The sequence below is a fragment of the Mus musculus genome, chromosome 17 (genome assembly GCF_000001635.26).
Source record: "Mus musculus strain C57BL/6J chromosome 17, GRCm38.p6 C57BL/6J".
Lineage (NCBI taxonomy): Eukaryota > Metazoa > Chordata > Mammalia > Rodentia > Muridae > Mus > Mus musculus.
In genome coordinates, this window is record NC_000083.6 from 11,122,830 (window position 1) to 11,136,101 (window position 13,272).

Sequence of the window (13,272 nt, forward strand, 5' to 3'; positions counted from 1 at the left end):
GAAAAACCTCCCCGGGGTGTAGGTAGCAGTGAACTTGGGAGTTAAGTCTTGACAGACCTTTTATGTCATAAAGAGTCAACGTCTTTGCACATGATGCCACCTTATTGTTGATGGAACACCTTACCTGCAGTGTCACAGTCACACATCCACATTCATGTTCCTAACGCTCACCTCCTATTCTGTCTGTCATTGCACTCCATCATAATCTCTTCAAGTTCTATCCACTCTGCTGAAAATGACGGGAACCCATCCTTCTTTATCGCTGAATGAAACTCCAATGTGAATCGTGTACCGTATTCTCTATACCCATTCATCCTTTCATGCCTGGCCCATGTCCTATTTGTTTTAGTGTAAGTGTATAGTGACATCATAAACATGGGCACATTAGGTATCTGTCAGTACACTGATATAATTTACTTTAAAAACATATCCAAACTTAGGACATCTGGATCGTGTGGCCGCTCTACCTTCAGACGTTTGGGGAGCCTCTGGGGTTCCGATTTGCGTTCTGAAGGTGGCTAATGACAGTGAACATTTCTAATAATTATGCCATTTGTATTTCTTCAGCTGAGGGGCATCCACCTAGGTCTTTCCCAAATGTCTGGTGTCAAGGACACTCTGCTGTACACGCCTGTGTTGTCACCCATGAAGCTGAGCATTCTTGACACCTTTCCCAGCACTTTAGGAGTGCTCGTGGGACAGCAGGTATTCTAGCCAGATGAGAGCACAGTTCAGGATGGTTCTGATCTGTTTTCCTCGAGTGGCCAATGGCCCAGGTCTTCTGTCCACGTTTAAATGGGATTCGTTGTCACTGTTCTTTGTCTTTTTGAATCCTTTCTACGCTCTGGATACTACCTTTCTGTTAGAGGGGTGCTGTGGGCCACCTCCTCTCTTTGCTGACAGATTCCTCCACTTTTCAGTTTAATGTAGTTCCATTAGTTACTCAGTGCTTTTGTTTGCCTGATTTGAGGGACTCCCGTTCAGAAAATCCTTGCCTGTGCCCCGTGTTTCTTTCTGATAGTTTCAGCTCGTGGTCTACTTGAATTGATTTCTATATAGTGTGAGCAACCGCAATCAAAGTTCAGCCTTCTCCTGTGGATGTCCAGCTCGGGGCATCTTCTCTTCTAGCATGCATTCTAGCACTTTCGTTGAGAATTGGTTGGGGACTACTTTATTTGTAGGATCTTTACTCTGTTCCATTGGTCTCTGTGACTGCTTTTACTCCAACGTTATGATGATGTGGCTATTGTGTCTCTGTCTGTGTTTTGAAAGTGGTAATTCTGACACCTCCAGCACTGAGCTTGTTCAGTTTTGCTCTGTTGCTTGGGCTCTGCTCTCTGTGTTTCAGGAATGTGTGTCCTACTTCTCAGAAGAGCATCTTGGGTGGCTCGCTGGGGTTGTCACTGAATCTGTATCACTTTGTTAGTGTGAACATTTAAGACTTATGAGTTGTCCCGTGGGCGTGGGGAATCTTTCCAGGCCCCTGCGTCTCCTCTAGTTTGTTTCTTTCAGTGTAGCAGCCTTTCACTTCTGGATGAAGTCTTGTTGACACGTTTACGCCTCAGGGTTTTCTCCAGAAATAGGTTAGAGTAATGAACCTGAAAGAGTAGAACAAAACAGAGGAAGTAAAGGCAGAGAGATTGTTTGGCTTATTATTGTGGTATCCACAGAAGTAACTGCCAGTGAACCTGGCTAATTCTGTCCAATCCGAAAGCGGTGCCCAAGGGGTACTCACCACTTTGATGTCGTAGGAGCTGGTACTGGAGAGAAAACGGGAAAGAGGGAAGGAAGAGATCTTCATTCTAATGGGAGGGTGGAGGGCTAGAGCCAGCTGTGTCTGGTCAGCCTTGTACACATGCAGGGCAGCCAGAGTGCTGACCAACAAGACAGGCAAAGGTGCTTTTAGTCTCTAGGATTTACTTTGGTTTTTCCTGTGTCAGTATTGCTACAAATATGTATGTTTCCATCCCTAAATGGATATCTGCTTTTCTCTGTTGTTACAGTAATGCTCATGTATTCAGAATGTGCTCCTGCAAGGAGTGTCTCCTACAAATGGATGGCAAGTCACATTATGATACAACCATTATACTTTCTTCTGAATTTATTTGCCTTAATAAACCATATGAGCATTTAACTCACTATTTGCCACACAAAATGCCAAATTTTGTATTCTATTAGATAAAATATTAAAATTGAGGGCACTCAGTGAAGTGTAGAGTATGGCAACCTAGTTTTAAAAAGATGCTTCCTTCTGGTGAGTGTCCTGCTGGCTACCTTGCCCTCAGTTGTCTCAATACACTGAACTGTTTTGACAGCTGTGTGCACAAGTGAGTTCTGCAGGCTTCTCTTTAAATGAAAGCTCCCAGGCTCTAGCTTCTGTGAATTGGAACAAGGAGTTCACTTCAGAATTAAACTCTCCTGCCCAGGCATGTTAATCTGATTTTTTTTCCCTGAAATAAAAGTAGGCACATATTAGGGTGCTAAACTGATTCCAAACCCTCCATTTCCTTTGCACACACATCTTGTGAAAATGTCTTGAAATCCATTATCTACTCACACCATACACTGTGACAGTCACAACAGGAGGTTAAGTGTGACTTCCCTCTGTGGGGCCCTGTAAGGATGAGTCAGCAAAGCCCCTCAGGAGACCTCCATCTTCCCAAGGCCCCAGTGGGTAGCCAGTGCAAGGGCACTCAGGCTAGGGTCGAGGGGCCCCAGGATAGAGTGGAATGGTTAAGAGTTAAGAAGTTTAACCCGGCCAAAAATAGGAGACTGACTTAGCGATGTGAAGTTGATCATCCAGTTATGTTAGTGTTTATTTAGCTTTGAGAGGTAGAAAAGGAGAAACCATCCTGGATACCTTCTAATCTCTCTAATCTCTCTCTCTCACCTTCTCATCCCTTCAGCATACAGAAAGTAGAGGTTGCAGTTGCTCCAGCATAAGGACACGTCCCACCCATAGGTCTAGGCTTTTTCATGGAGAATGGCTGAGAAGCCCCACTCACAATCTCCAGGGACTGTGTATGGGATTTATGACCCAGCCCTTGGTTGGACCTTTGTAAATGGTGGCAGCCAATTTTCCTCAGAGCCTGCCTAGCTAATGGCACTCAAACTCAGCGTTTAAAAACACCACATGTTCTGGCAAAGTTTAGACCAAATATAGTTACAGACATGTAAAACTCTAAGATAGATGAGGAGAAGATCTATGTGGCTTAAAATTTGTAAGCCAGGAAGAGGTAATAAGAAGGCACACAGCTATGTGTTTTTTTTTTTTAATTATTTAAATGCACATCTTGCCAGGTGTTTCCAGATGTGCATTCTTCTGTAACCCTCATTCTGACTCACTTTCCTGTTCCTCAATGTGGGGTTTGTATGGTCCCAGACAGACTACTATGCTTGAGTCTCCATTCAAGCCTCCTGGTGGTGTTTTTGAGGAACCTGGACTCATGTTTTTGAGGATTGCTAAAGGCTTCTCCAGGTAGAAGCTGTGGAGAAATCTCAGACCCTTGTAGACCTGAGGTTTCTTACGTAAGCAACTGAGACAACCTTTCATCTCTGTATTCGCCTTCTTCCACAACCCACGTTGCCCTCATTTTCCAGTCCTACAGTGAAACAGGTCTTATGAAGGCTGTCTACATCTTCTTTAAACCTGGCTCTCAATCGTGACAGCCCTCACCAGTCTTACTGTCCTGCAGGACTGGGGCTAATTATAGATGAATTCCTCAATAATCATGCCTTAAAATAATCTAGCTTAATGGAGTGGGGGGTCATTCTTTACTGTGCTGTTTGTTCTTGGCACAAACCTCTCTGGGCTGCAGGCTTTTAGCCTGTAAGACCTCACTGCCCTGAAAACATATCCAGCTCCCCACTACCAGTTCTTTATTCACTTGAACATGGTTTCCTATTTTATAATTGTTTTGCCACCTCCCCAAATGATCTTGTATAAGGCTAATGATCTAGGACTCCCAGAGGCAAAGTCTGCCTTAGCACTCAAATGGGCAATCACTTAAAACAGAATGTGAGCTTGTGTCTGTGTTTGCCTTCTTCTCTCCAAAATGCTGCATCTTCTCTGTCTTTTCTGTAAAGAAGGAAGAGTAGAGAAGAAAGGCAGCGAAGGATGGGCCATCTGTCTCTCTTTCTCCTTCCTTTGTGCATACTGTCTGAGTATGTGTTCTAAGAGCTGATCTCTGGACATGGCCAGATGTATAGAGAGGTAGGGAAATGAGTAAATCTTATCAATATGGTAGGCAATTGCTGACTTCTGTCCAAGAGAGACTAGGGTTTTTTAATTTTACCAAAAAAAAAATTCCAAACGTATAATAGCCTTTCCCTCCTGCCATCTTTACCCAAGAACCAACCATCTGTAATTAGAAATGATGCATCTACTTAAGCTTTCACGGTATGGTGCATTAATATTTGGAAAATGCCATCCATCAAAAGTTGCATTAGCTTCTCCTTGTACTAAGCTTTAGGAACCTCCAATCTGATAATCTCTTCCTAATCCCCCTTCCCTCCCAAGTCCCAGTAAATCACTCACCAGTGTGAAAGAGCCAGCCTAATAGACCAGAGGGCTGGGCACACCTGCTGTGATGCTGATAGCTCTTTCTGTGTTTCCTAAAAGCAATTAGGTACCATCTTTTCCTTGGTCACAGCATGGTGCTAGAGGAACAGTTTGGATGCTGGCCTTGTGCCTGGATGGATAATCTCAAGAACTCTACTTAATTTGTCTCTTTAGAGTCTTGAATGTGCTCTCTCAAAGAACTTGACCTACACTCTGATAAACTCTGCCTTTTTCCTGGAGAACCATGTCTGGGTCTTCCCATGATAAGCTGATTCTTTGGAGATACCAGAGGATCTGCCATGGCATGGATGGCTGGAGAGTCAGCCTTCTGGAATGTCTGTTCTTTTTTAATGGCAGTATAGATGTCCCTAATTATCTGTAATTTGAATGTTCTTTCACTGTCCTTACAAATGTAGGATACCTAAGTTACCTACAACCATACAGATCTGAACTGAATTTACCTAACACAAGAACAGTAGTGTGTTAGTGTGTGGACACTCGGGAAGTGACTAGAGCAAGAGAACAGATCTCCTGTCTTCCTGGACTAGGTGTCCAGACCACTGGTGTCGTTGCAGATACAGCATCTGTCCTGGTTTATGCTCAGAGGATGCACATGGTTTCTGGGTATCCGCTCAAGTCCTAGCTTTTTCTGCCTGCTTTGGGTTCTTCCTAATCTACCCTCCCATTGTGTTTCTCCCTACTTCCTCTTGCTGCCCATGTCTTGGTCTCTGCATTACTTTGCTGTCCAGTACCCTTAGCTACTTAAATCTAGGAGAGTTCTGTGTACTAGCCACCCTCCTTGCATAGGCAGGATCCACTGATCTCATTTGTCATGAAAACAAGAATGGGTGCCATCTTTACCAAGAGGCCTCACATTCAGCAGTAATTTATAAGTAAATTTACTGACGGATATGGAACATGCCGATGTCAGGGATTACAGTGTCCAGGTTGTGGCTCTGTCTGGATATGTGTAAAATGGATTATGTCACACAACTTTCTAATTCGGTTTCTCTTTTCTTCTTTATGAATATCAGCTTGCCTTCTGTCATTAAGGTCAATATATTCTAGGGTGGGTTAAAGTATCCAGGAGAAATGACATGAAATGCTGTTGTTAACTCGGGGATGCTGAGTTTTAAATAGGCAAATCTTTATATTCATTGTCCACACAGCACTGAGAGTGGAAGGGTGGGTGGGACAGAATATAGTCTGTTCTCTGCTCTTCCCCAGTGGGACCAAGAATAATAGTGAATAACAGGGAGGGCAATGCTTCTATGGATTTGGAGAATCAGTTCAGATACCTAGAAATGCAGGGAAAAGATTGAAGATTGACACTTTGTAGTTTATAGGCTGGATATGGAGTTTGTCTATCCACAACTCTATAAAGAGTATATTTATATATGTTTATTTTTATGCCAGTATGTATGTGTATAAATTATATAATTTCTATCAGACATGTAAAATTATACTTGAAGGAAAAATTTTCATATATATTTGGTAAATATATTAGTTGCTTTTTTGTGTTTCATGACCAAAATATTTGAAAAAAACAAAACAAAACAAAACAAAATAAGGAGAGAAAACACTTACTTTGGCCCAGGTTTCAGGCAGATTTCAAAGGATCCTGACATGGCAGGCAAGCTGACTGTGTCTGTGCCAGAGAACATGTCATCTTGGATGAGAAGCAGAGACTGTTAGGTGCATTCGGGGCAGGTACAGTATTCAGATGCCTTCTTCTGGAGTGTTACTTGTGCTAGTTCATAGCCACCTCCTAAAGGTCCCACGGTCCCCCAAAACAGTACACCAGTTGTGAAAAGAGAACACAAGACAGGAGCATGCTGGGGACATTTCAGAGTAAAGCCCAAAGAGGAAGTCTAGAGAGCCTTCTTCCCTGAGTCTTGTTTCCTTTGTTTAAAATGTGTGACCTTTGCCAGAAGGGCAAAACAGATTGGTCTATTGTGTGGCAAGCTCATTGTGCACACAACTCCTTACTAAGAGATGTGATGATGCCTCCAAGTAACAAAGGGAACATTTTCATCACCCTAGCTGGGGAACTTGGTAAGTGGATCTTCTCACCCATCTTCCAGATATAATTCTGAGCTTCTGCCACTTAAGCAATGAGCCTGTCCCAGGCTTTCTCTACTCCTTAGAGTGTGGAAGGTTTATGATCACAAGTATGTAGTGATTGCTTTTCAGGTCATGCTAAGGTATTATTTCCACTGTTTCCAAAATGTGAAGGCATCTGACTTGAGTGTTAAAACTTTTATAATGGCTACAAGGAGGCTCGCTGTACAACGTCCTGCTCACATGGTAGAGTGAGAGAACTGACTCATGTATTTTGTCCTGGGCTGGCAAGATGGCTCCTTGGATAATGACACCTGCCTTTGCCTATATGGTAGAAGGGCAGAGCTGACTCTTTCAAGTTGTCCTGACCTAGAGATAGGGATCAAAACTTAGGAGTAATTGTGCTCTTCCAGAGCACCAGAATTCAGTTTCTAGCACCCGCACTGTGGCTTGTAACCAATCATCGTTCAAGTACCAAGGATGTGACCCTTTCTTCTGATCTCTGTGGGCAGCGGTCACTCACGTTGTAAATCTAGTTACATGCCAGTAAAATATTCATACACAAAAAATAAATCTTTTTTAAAACCTCTATAAACACTTTCTGTAAAGGAAGTTTCTTAGGTGTTTTATCTTGAGCTTCCCGCTATGTTTAGTTTCTTCAAATTCTGTAGAAGATTGTTAATGCATTAAAAAAAAAAGCACACTATACATTTTAGCTTCTAGAACTCAAAAACAATACAAAACAGAAAACCACCCTCCCCTAATGGGAAAGAAAAAGTTTGAGATGCTGGCTAATGTTGAGGGGGAATTTAGAAATACCAAATACAGTTGAGATAAGTACCATGCATTCACACACACACACACACACACACACACACACACACACAGAACACAAACTGCCTAAGAACTGCAGTTTATTTCTTTAACAAATATAGAGACTTAATAGTATGGAAGTATAATAAATTCACCTTTACCTCACAAAAATTGTCCAAACAGAAACTCGATCTTTCAATGAAACTCAATTATAAATAGAAGGTCAGTGAAAGTGTGATGGGCTGGTTGTACAGGATTGATTGATCCACGTCATCGTTGCTTACAAGACACACACTCCCAGTTACGGCAGTCTCAGAGGCGATCACTAGGTAAACGAACGCACTGCCTCTTGACTCGTGTCATCTCTTAAGGACGGGCCAGTCATATCTAGTACTGGATGAAAGAACTGCCCTTAAAGTAAATGGCAGAAAAGAAAGCGACATCCAACTAGGGTTCCTTATGCTCGGATCTACTTTTCAATTGACCATCAGGCGAACGTGCAACCTTAACTCATCTAGAGTCTCTAATTTACCTTTCTCAACCGCCTGCTCCGTTCAAAATTCTCAGTTCTTCTGCAAATGGTTCTTTAAAATTGGTGAAGAGAAGTTATGGGCTCTGGTGTCAGACAGATGAGGTCGTAAATCCTCCATTTAAAGCCTCTTAGAATATGTCTTCTCCTCTTAGAAAACAGAGACAGTAATGCCTACCTCCCAGAGCTATGGCAAAGGTAAACTCTGCAGCATATGCAAGGCATCTCAGCTGGGTGATGAGCGCAGTGGGCACTCAGCAAACGAGAGTGCCTGAGAGTCTATGGGGGTATCGTACAAGGGATGCTTACTGCTGCCTCTGGGCTAGAGAATTGCATGCAAATGGGCAATTAAGAAATAATGAACTGCTTGCAGAGGCAAAGCCTATCTTGGCACCGACTCCAGCCAAACCTTTAGCCAAAGGCTTTCATTGGTCACACACACACACACACACACACACATACACACACACACACACACACACACACACACACACACACACACACACACACAAAACTATGAATTTGTCAGCCTAATTTCTTTCATAGCTGCACAAGGACAGGGTAGCATAAAAAAAAAAAAACAAAAAACAAAAAAACAAAAACAAAACTAGACAAGTTGAAAAGACCATGTCCTTCAGGAAGATGTTTAGAAGAATAAACACCTTCTAGAATCCTCCCAGGCTTTCAGGGCCCAGACAGAGGTTGTCTAATGACTATAAAGTCATGTCAAGAAACCATCAGCACAAAAGAATGAATCAGCACCCGCCGCAGCTTCTTGATTTCCTCACAAGATGATTTATTTAAAATGTAGAACTCCAGAAGCTATGGAGCTGCCATTTTTGGAGGAAAAGGAAAAAATTGGACTTCAAAGGGGGAGGAGAATAAACTATCACCATGCTAAAGCTCAGGTAACCTGCTCATTAGTAGCAGAGAGCTGGAAACACCAATGAGATTGGAACAAAAATAATAGAGTCTGAGGAGTTGGCAGGGTGCTTAAAAATGCTTCCTGCTCTTCTAGAGAACAAGATAACTAACTACCTGTAACTCCAGCTCCAGAGGATCTAAGCCCTCTTCTGTCCCCTGTGGGCACTGACACATGTATAGTTTATGCACAGACAGACAGAGGAGTCATACAAACAAATGAACAGATAGACAGACAGACACACGAGTAAAAGTAAATCTTTAATAAATATGACATGAGCAACCCTTGGTGACTCACAGCCTACTACACGTAGCTTTGTAACTTCTGACAGCCAGCAGTATTCAGGTCCTCTCCTATGAGCTACTATAGCTCAATCCTAGGATCAGAATGACTTTGTTTCAAGTCTAGCTTCCTTACTGGTGTGGTGTGGTATGAAAAGTACCATTGTGGAAAAATGCTATGGAAAGGATCAGCTAAGGCTTAGTTAGCTGTTGACTATGCACCAGATAACACAGCCCTCACAAACAACAATGGAGTATATAATAGTCTTTTTATATTTAGAAAGGGAGGGGTTGGCCTGGGTCATGGAAAGCTAAGCAATGTGTTTGTAAAGTCACCACACCAGTAAGGAAGCTAGACTTGAAACAAAGTCATTCTGATCCTAGGATTGAGCTATAGTAGCTCATAGGAGAGGACCTGAATACTGCTGGCTGTCAGAAGTTACAAAGCTACGTGTAGTAGGCTGTGAGTCACCAAGGGTTGCTCATGATTAACGACACCTGGGCCCTGGGCTGTTTTCTATGGAGAATTGTTCCCATTACCTGCAGGGTATTGGGTTATTAAAAGCATTTGGGTTTAGGCCCAGAGCTGAATGGCTGGGAAACAAGACTCCTTAACAGGGCCCATTCCCTCTAAATGGCCCTCAGGATATGTGTCCTGCATCTTGTAGGAGCCAATGTTGAACACATCTGTTGTTCATGTGGAATTATTGTCTTACCCTAAGTACTGCACAGCTCACTTGCCCAACGTGGCTTTTTGTCTTGATCTGGCCTTGGCCTGGATCAGGATCTGGGATAACTAGTGGTAGCCATTGGTAACATCCTGGTGGATGAGCCCATGTACAGAAGTCTCCAGAAGCACTTGCATCACAAGTGACAGGTTTCACGTGCAAGACATTTGCTTGTGACACCCAGGGACCAAGCAGCTGATCTTCCAGTGTATCTTCCTAAAGTCTTGTCTGGAGAGCAGAGGTCTTGCAAGACCCTATAAATTGTTGTAACCTAAACATCCACCCCTAGCATCCAACTTTGTATAAAACCCACTTGAGAGATGCAGGTCACTGCATTACTCACCACCCTCCTATTGCTGCAGATATGTTGAATAGAGGAATGTTGCATGGAATTAATAATTATGGTTATTACCTTGGCTGTAGCATCAGCTTTCAATATACTCTTTCTTTAAGAAATCTATGTAAGTTCAGCTGCCCTTCCCAATTCAGTAACCATTATGCTATCTCAGTGAGATAAATACTACCCTGAAGCACCCTGTTTTTCATTAAAAAATGTATTCTGTGGAATCCAGATGGTCTCCTAGGCCTTAAATCAGTAAATCAAACAATCAAGTAAGGATGTATATATTTAAAGAGACATCTTTGGTTTCTTAGTCTAATGTGCTTTTTGTTTGACTTGTATTAAAATAATATTTTATGAGGTGGTAGCTCAGTAATTGGGAGTGTTTTCTGCTCTTATAGACAATTAAGGCTTGATTCTGAGCACCCCTATTCTGGATGGTTCCCAACTTTCTGTAAGTACAGTTTCTGGAAAGCAGTTGCCCTCTGGTAGCCTTCGTGAACACAGAACACAGGCATGTACATGGTTCACAGATTATTTGCAGGTAAAACACTCATACACAGAATAGTTTAAAAATAATAACAACTAAAACACTATTCCCTGTTTCTCCTCATTGTGCAACATAAAGAAAGCTAAAAAGCTTGAATTTGGAAAGGTGAACAAATCTTAGGGCAGGCATCATCCAAACAACACACCAAGGCAACCTCCCTTGCCACAAGTGAACTTACTGACAGTAGAAGGTCGGACCGGAGACAGAAGAGGACACTGGACACTAAAGATTGTCCCAAAGGAAAGGAACAGCAGGGCAACATTCCAAATCCAGAGAAATTTGCTAAGTGTCCCATTTGAAGAACAAATCCCTCTTAATAGATTACCAATAAATGGGTGGGCATTTGCTGATGAAGCAGAAGGCTTATCTCTGTGACAGTCAATGCAGGGGAGTCTAGCAAAAGGACTTTTGGCTCAGTAAACAGTCCAGTAGAGCTGGACTAAATAACAAGGAGGATGATTTGCCTAAAGAGCAGAAAGCCCTGAGGGACAACTTCTGGCTAGGTCAGCACATTGTCTCTAGCTCAGCCAGGCTCAGTGCTTTCTGTTGAGATCAGTTCTACTGGCTTTGTAAGAGAAGAGCAAGCTCTTTTGTGATTGGGTTACCTCACTCAGGATGATATCCCCCAGATCCATTCATTTGCCTAAGAATTTCATAAATTTATTGTTTTTAATAGCTGAATAGTACTCCACTGGGTAAATGTACCACATTTTCTGTATCCATTCCTCTGTTGAGGGACATCTGGGTTCTTTCCAGCTTCTGACTATTATAAATAAGGCTGCTATGAACATAGTGGAGCATGTGTCCTTATTACAAGTTGGAACATCTTCTGGGTCTATGCCCAGGAGAGGTAGTGCTGGATCTTCCAGTAGTACTATGTTCAATTTTCTGAGGAACCGCCAAACTGATTTCCAGAGTGGTTGCACCAGCTTGCAATCCCACCAACAATGGAGGAGTGTTCCTCTTTCTCCACATCTTTAACAGCATCTGCTGTCACCTGAATTTTTGATCTTAGCCATTCTGACTGGTGTGAGGTGGAATCTCAGGGTTATTTTGATTTGCATTTCCCTGATGATTAAGGACGTTGAACATTTTTTTCAGGTGCTTCTCAGCCATTCGGTATTCCTCAGTTGAGAGTTCTTTGTTTAGCTCTGTACTCCATTTTTAATGCAGTTATTTGATTTTCTGGAGTCCAACTTCTTGAGTTCTTTGTATATATTAGATATTAGTACCCTATCAGATTTAGCTTAGTCATCTATTGACTGGAACACATAGTCATCTATTGGATGGAACACAGGGCCCCCAATGGAGGAGCTAGAGAAAGTACTCCATCCATAACTGTCCATAACTATCTATTCTATTTTCCCTTCTTAGGGAGATCTATCCGTCCTACCTAGTCCCTTACTCTATAGAGTAACTTCTGTGGTTCTATGGATTATAGCTTGCTTATTATAATGGCTATTCCTGGTTGTTTGCTTGACTATATCTGAGATGAACTACAATCCAGAATTGGAGGGCTTACCTGTGATCTAGATCTTGAGTCTGGAAGACAAATTTCTGACCTGGATCTTGGCATAGAGATTTTGAGGCATGGTGGCTAGGAAAAGCTTAGGCCCAGGCAAGGTAGTACATGCCTGTAGTCACAGGATTCTAAAACAAGGAAATATCTGAGTTCAAGGTCAGCCTGGGACAAAACAAGTCCCAGATACAGGCATGGCCCTATATATCTTTTATCTGGGCCACACCTTCTGCTGCAGGCCTACATAAGGACATTGGAAGAAGGAAGATTCACTCTTTTTTCTGTTGCTTGCATTTATTTGCCAGCGCATCTTTTGGAACCTATTTCTACGGAAGACTGGCTGAAACAACTAGCCTCGTGGGACTGAGTAACTACTAGATCTTTGGACTTTCAATTCACAGCTGACCATTGTTTGGGAGTTGCACTATAGACTGTAAATCATCATAATAAATTCCCTCAATATAGAAAGACATTCCATACTTTCTGTGACTCTAGCAAACCCTGACTAATACACTTATCAATAACTTAATAACTAGTTGGTGTCCTTGGGATTCCTGCTGAGTCATAGCAGTCCCTCAAGAATACAAGGAGAAAATTAAAAACCCTTTAACTTCCCATGTCTTCAAAGAGTTGTGTTTTAGACAGCCATACCATTTTTAAGCTCCCATGGCAATTGATGTTGGTATTCTTAGTACTCAGTATTCACAGGGAACCAAAATCTATGGTAATAAAAAGACATCTGGTTTCTGTGCACATAGGAAAATGGCAGTTCATAAAGGTACAAAGCAAAACCCTATGTTAGGATGAGGTGCTTAATTCTAATTGAGGATGTTAATTACGTGATCCAACGAAGACTTTTGATTGATGGGCTTAAATATTTGGATAGATGGACCTTGGTCACCAACTTTAGGAGGAGGAAGTGGCCAAATAGGGGAACAGACATTGGTGGCTAGCTTCAGGAATATAAT

The 13,272-nt window shown here is 42.3% G+C and overlaps 1 protein-coding gene and 1 long non-coding RNA gene across 14 annotated transcripts in view; one reads left to right on the forward strand and one right to left on the reverse strand.

Annotated features, from left to right (window-relative positions):
- Positions 1–13,272, forward strand: part of Prkn (parkin RBR E3 ubiquitin protein ligase) — a 1,223,012-nt gene that overhangs the window by 282,471 nt on the left and 927,269 nt on the right. The window lies entirely within an intron of this gene.
- On the reverse strand, positions 396–11,066 carry Gm41526. Of its 4 annotated transcripts, none has more exons than XR_003952281.1 (3): positions 10,964–11,066; positions 6,149–6,230; positions 396–1,598 (listed from the first exon to the last, which is right to left on the reverse strand). It is a non-coding gene; the product is annotated as a predicted gene, 41526 (long non-coding RNA). The 4 variants fall into 4 exon arrangements; XR_003952282.1 differs by having other exon boundaries at positions 6,149–6,249; XR_003952280.1 differs by having other exon boundaries at positions 6,149–6,329.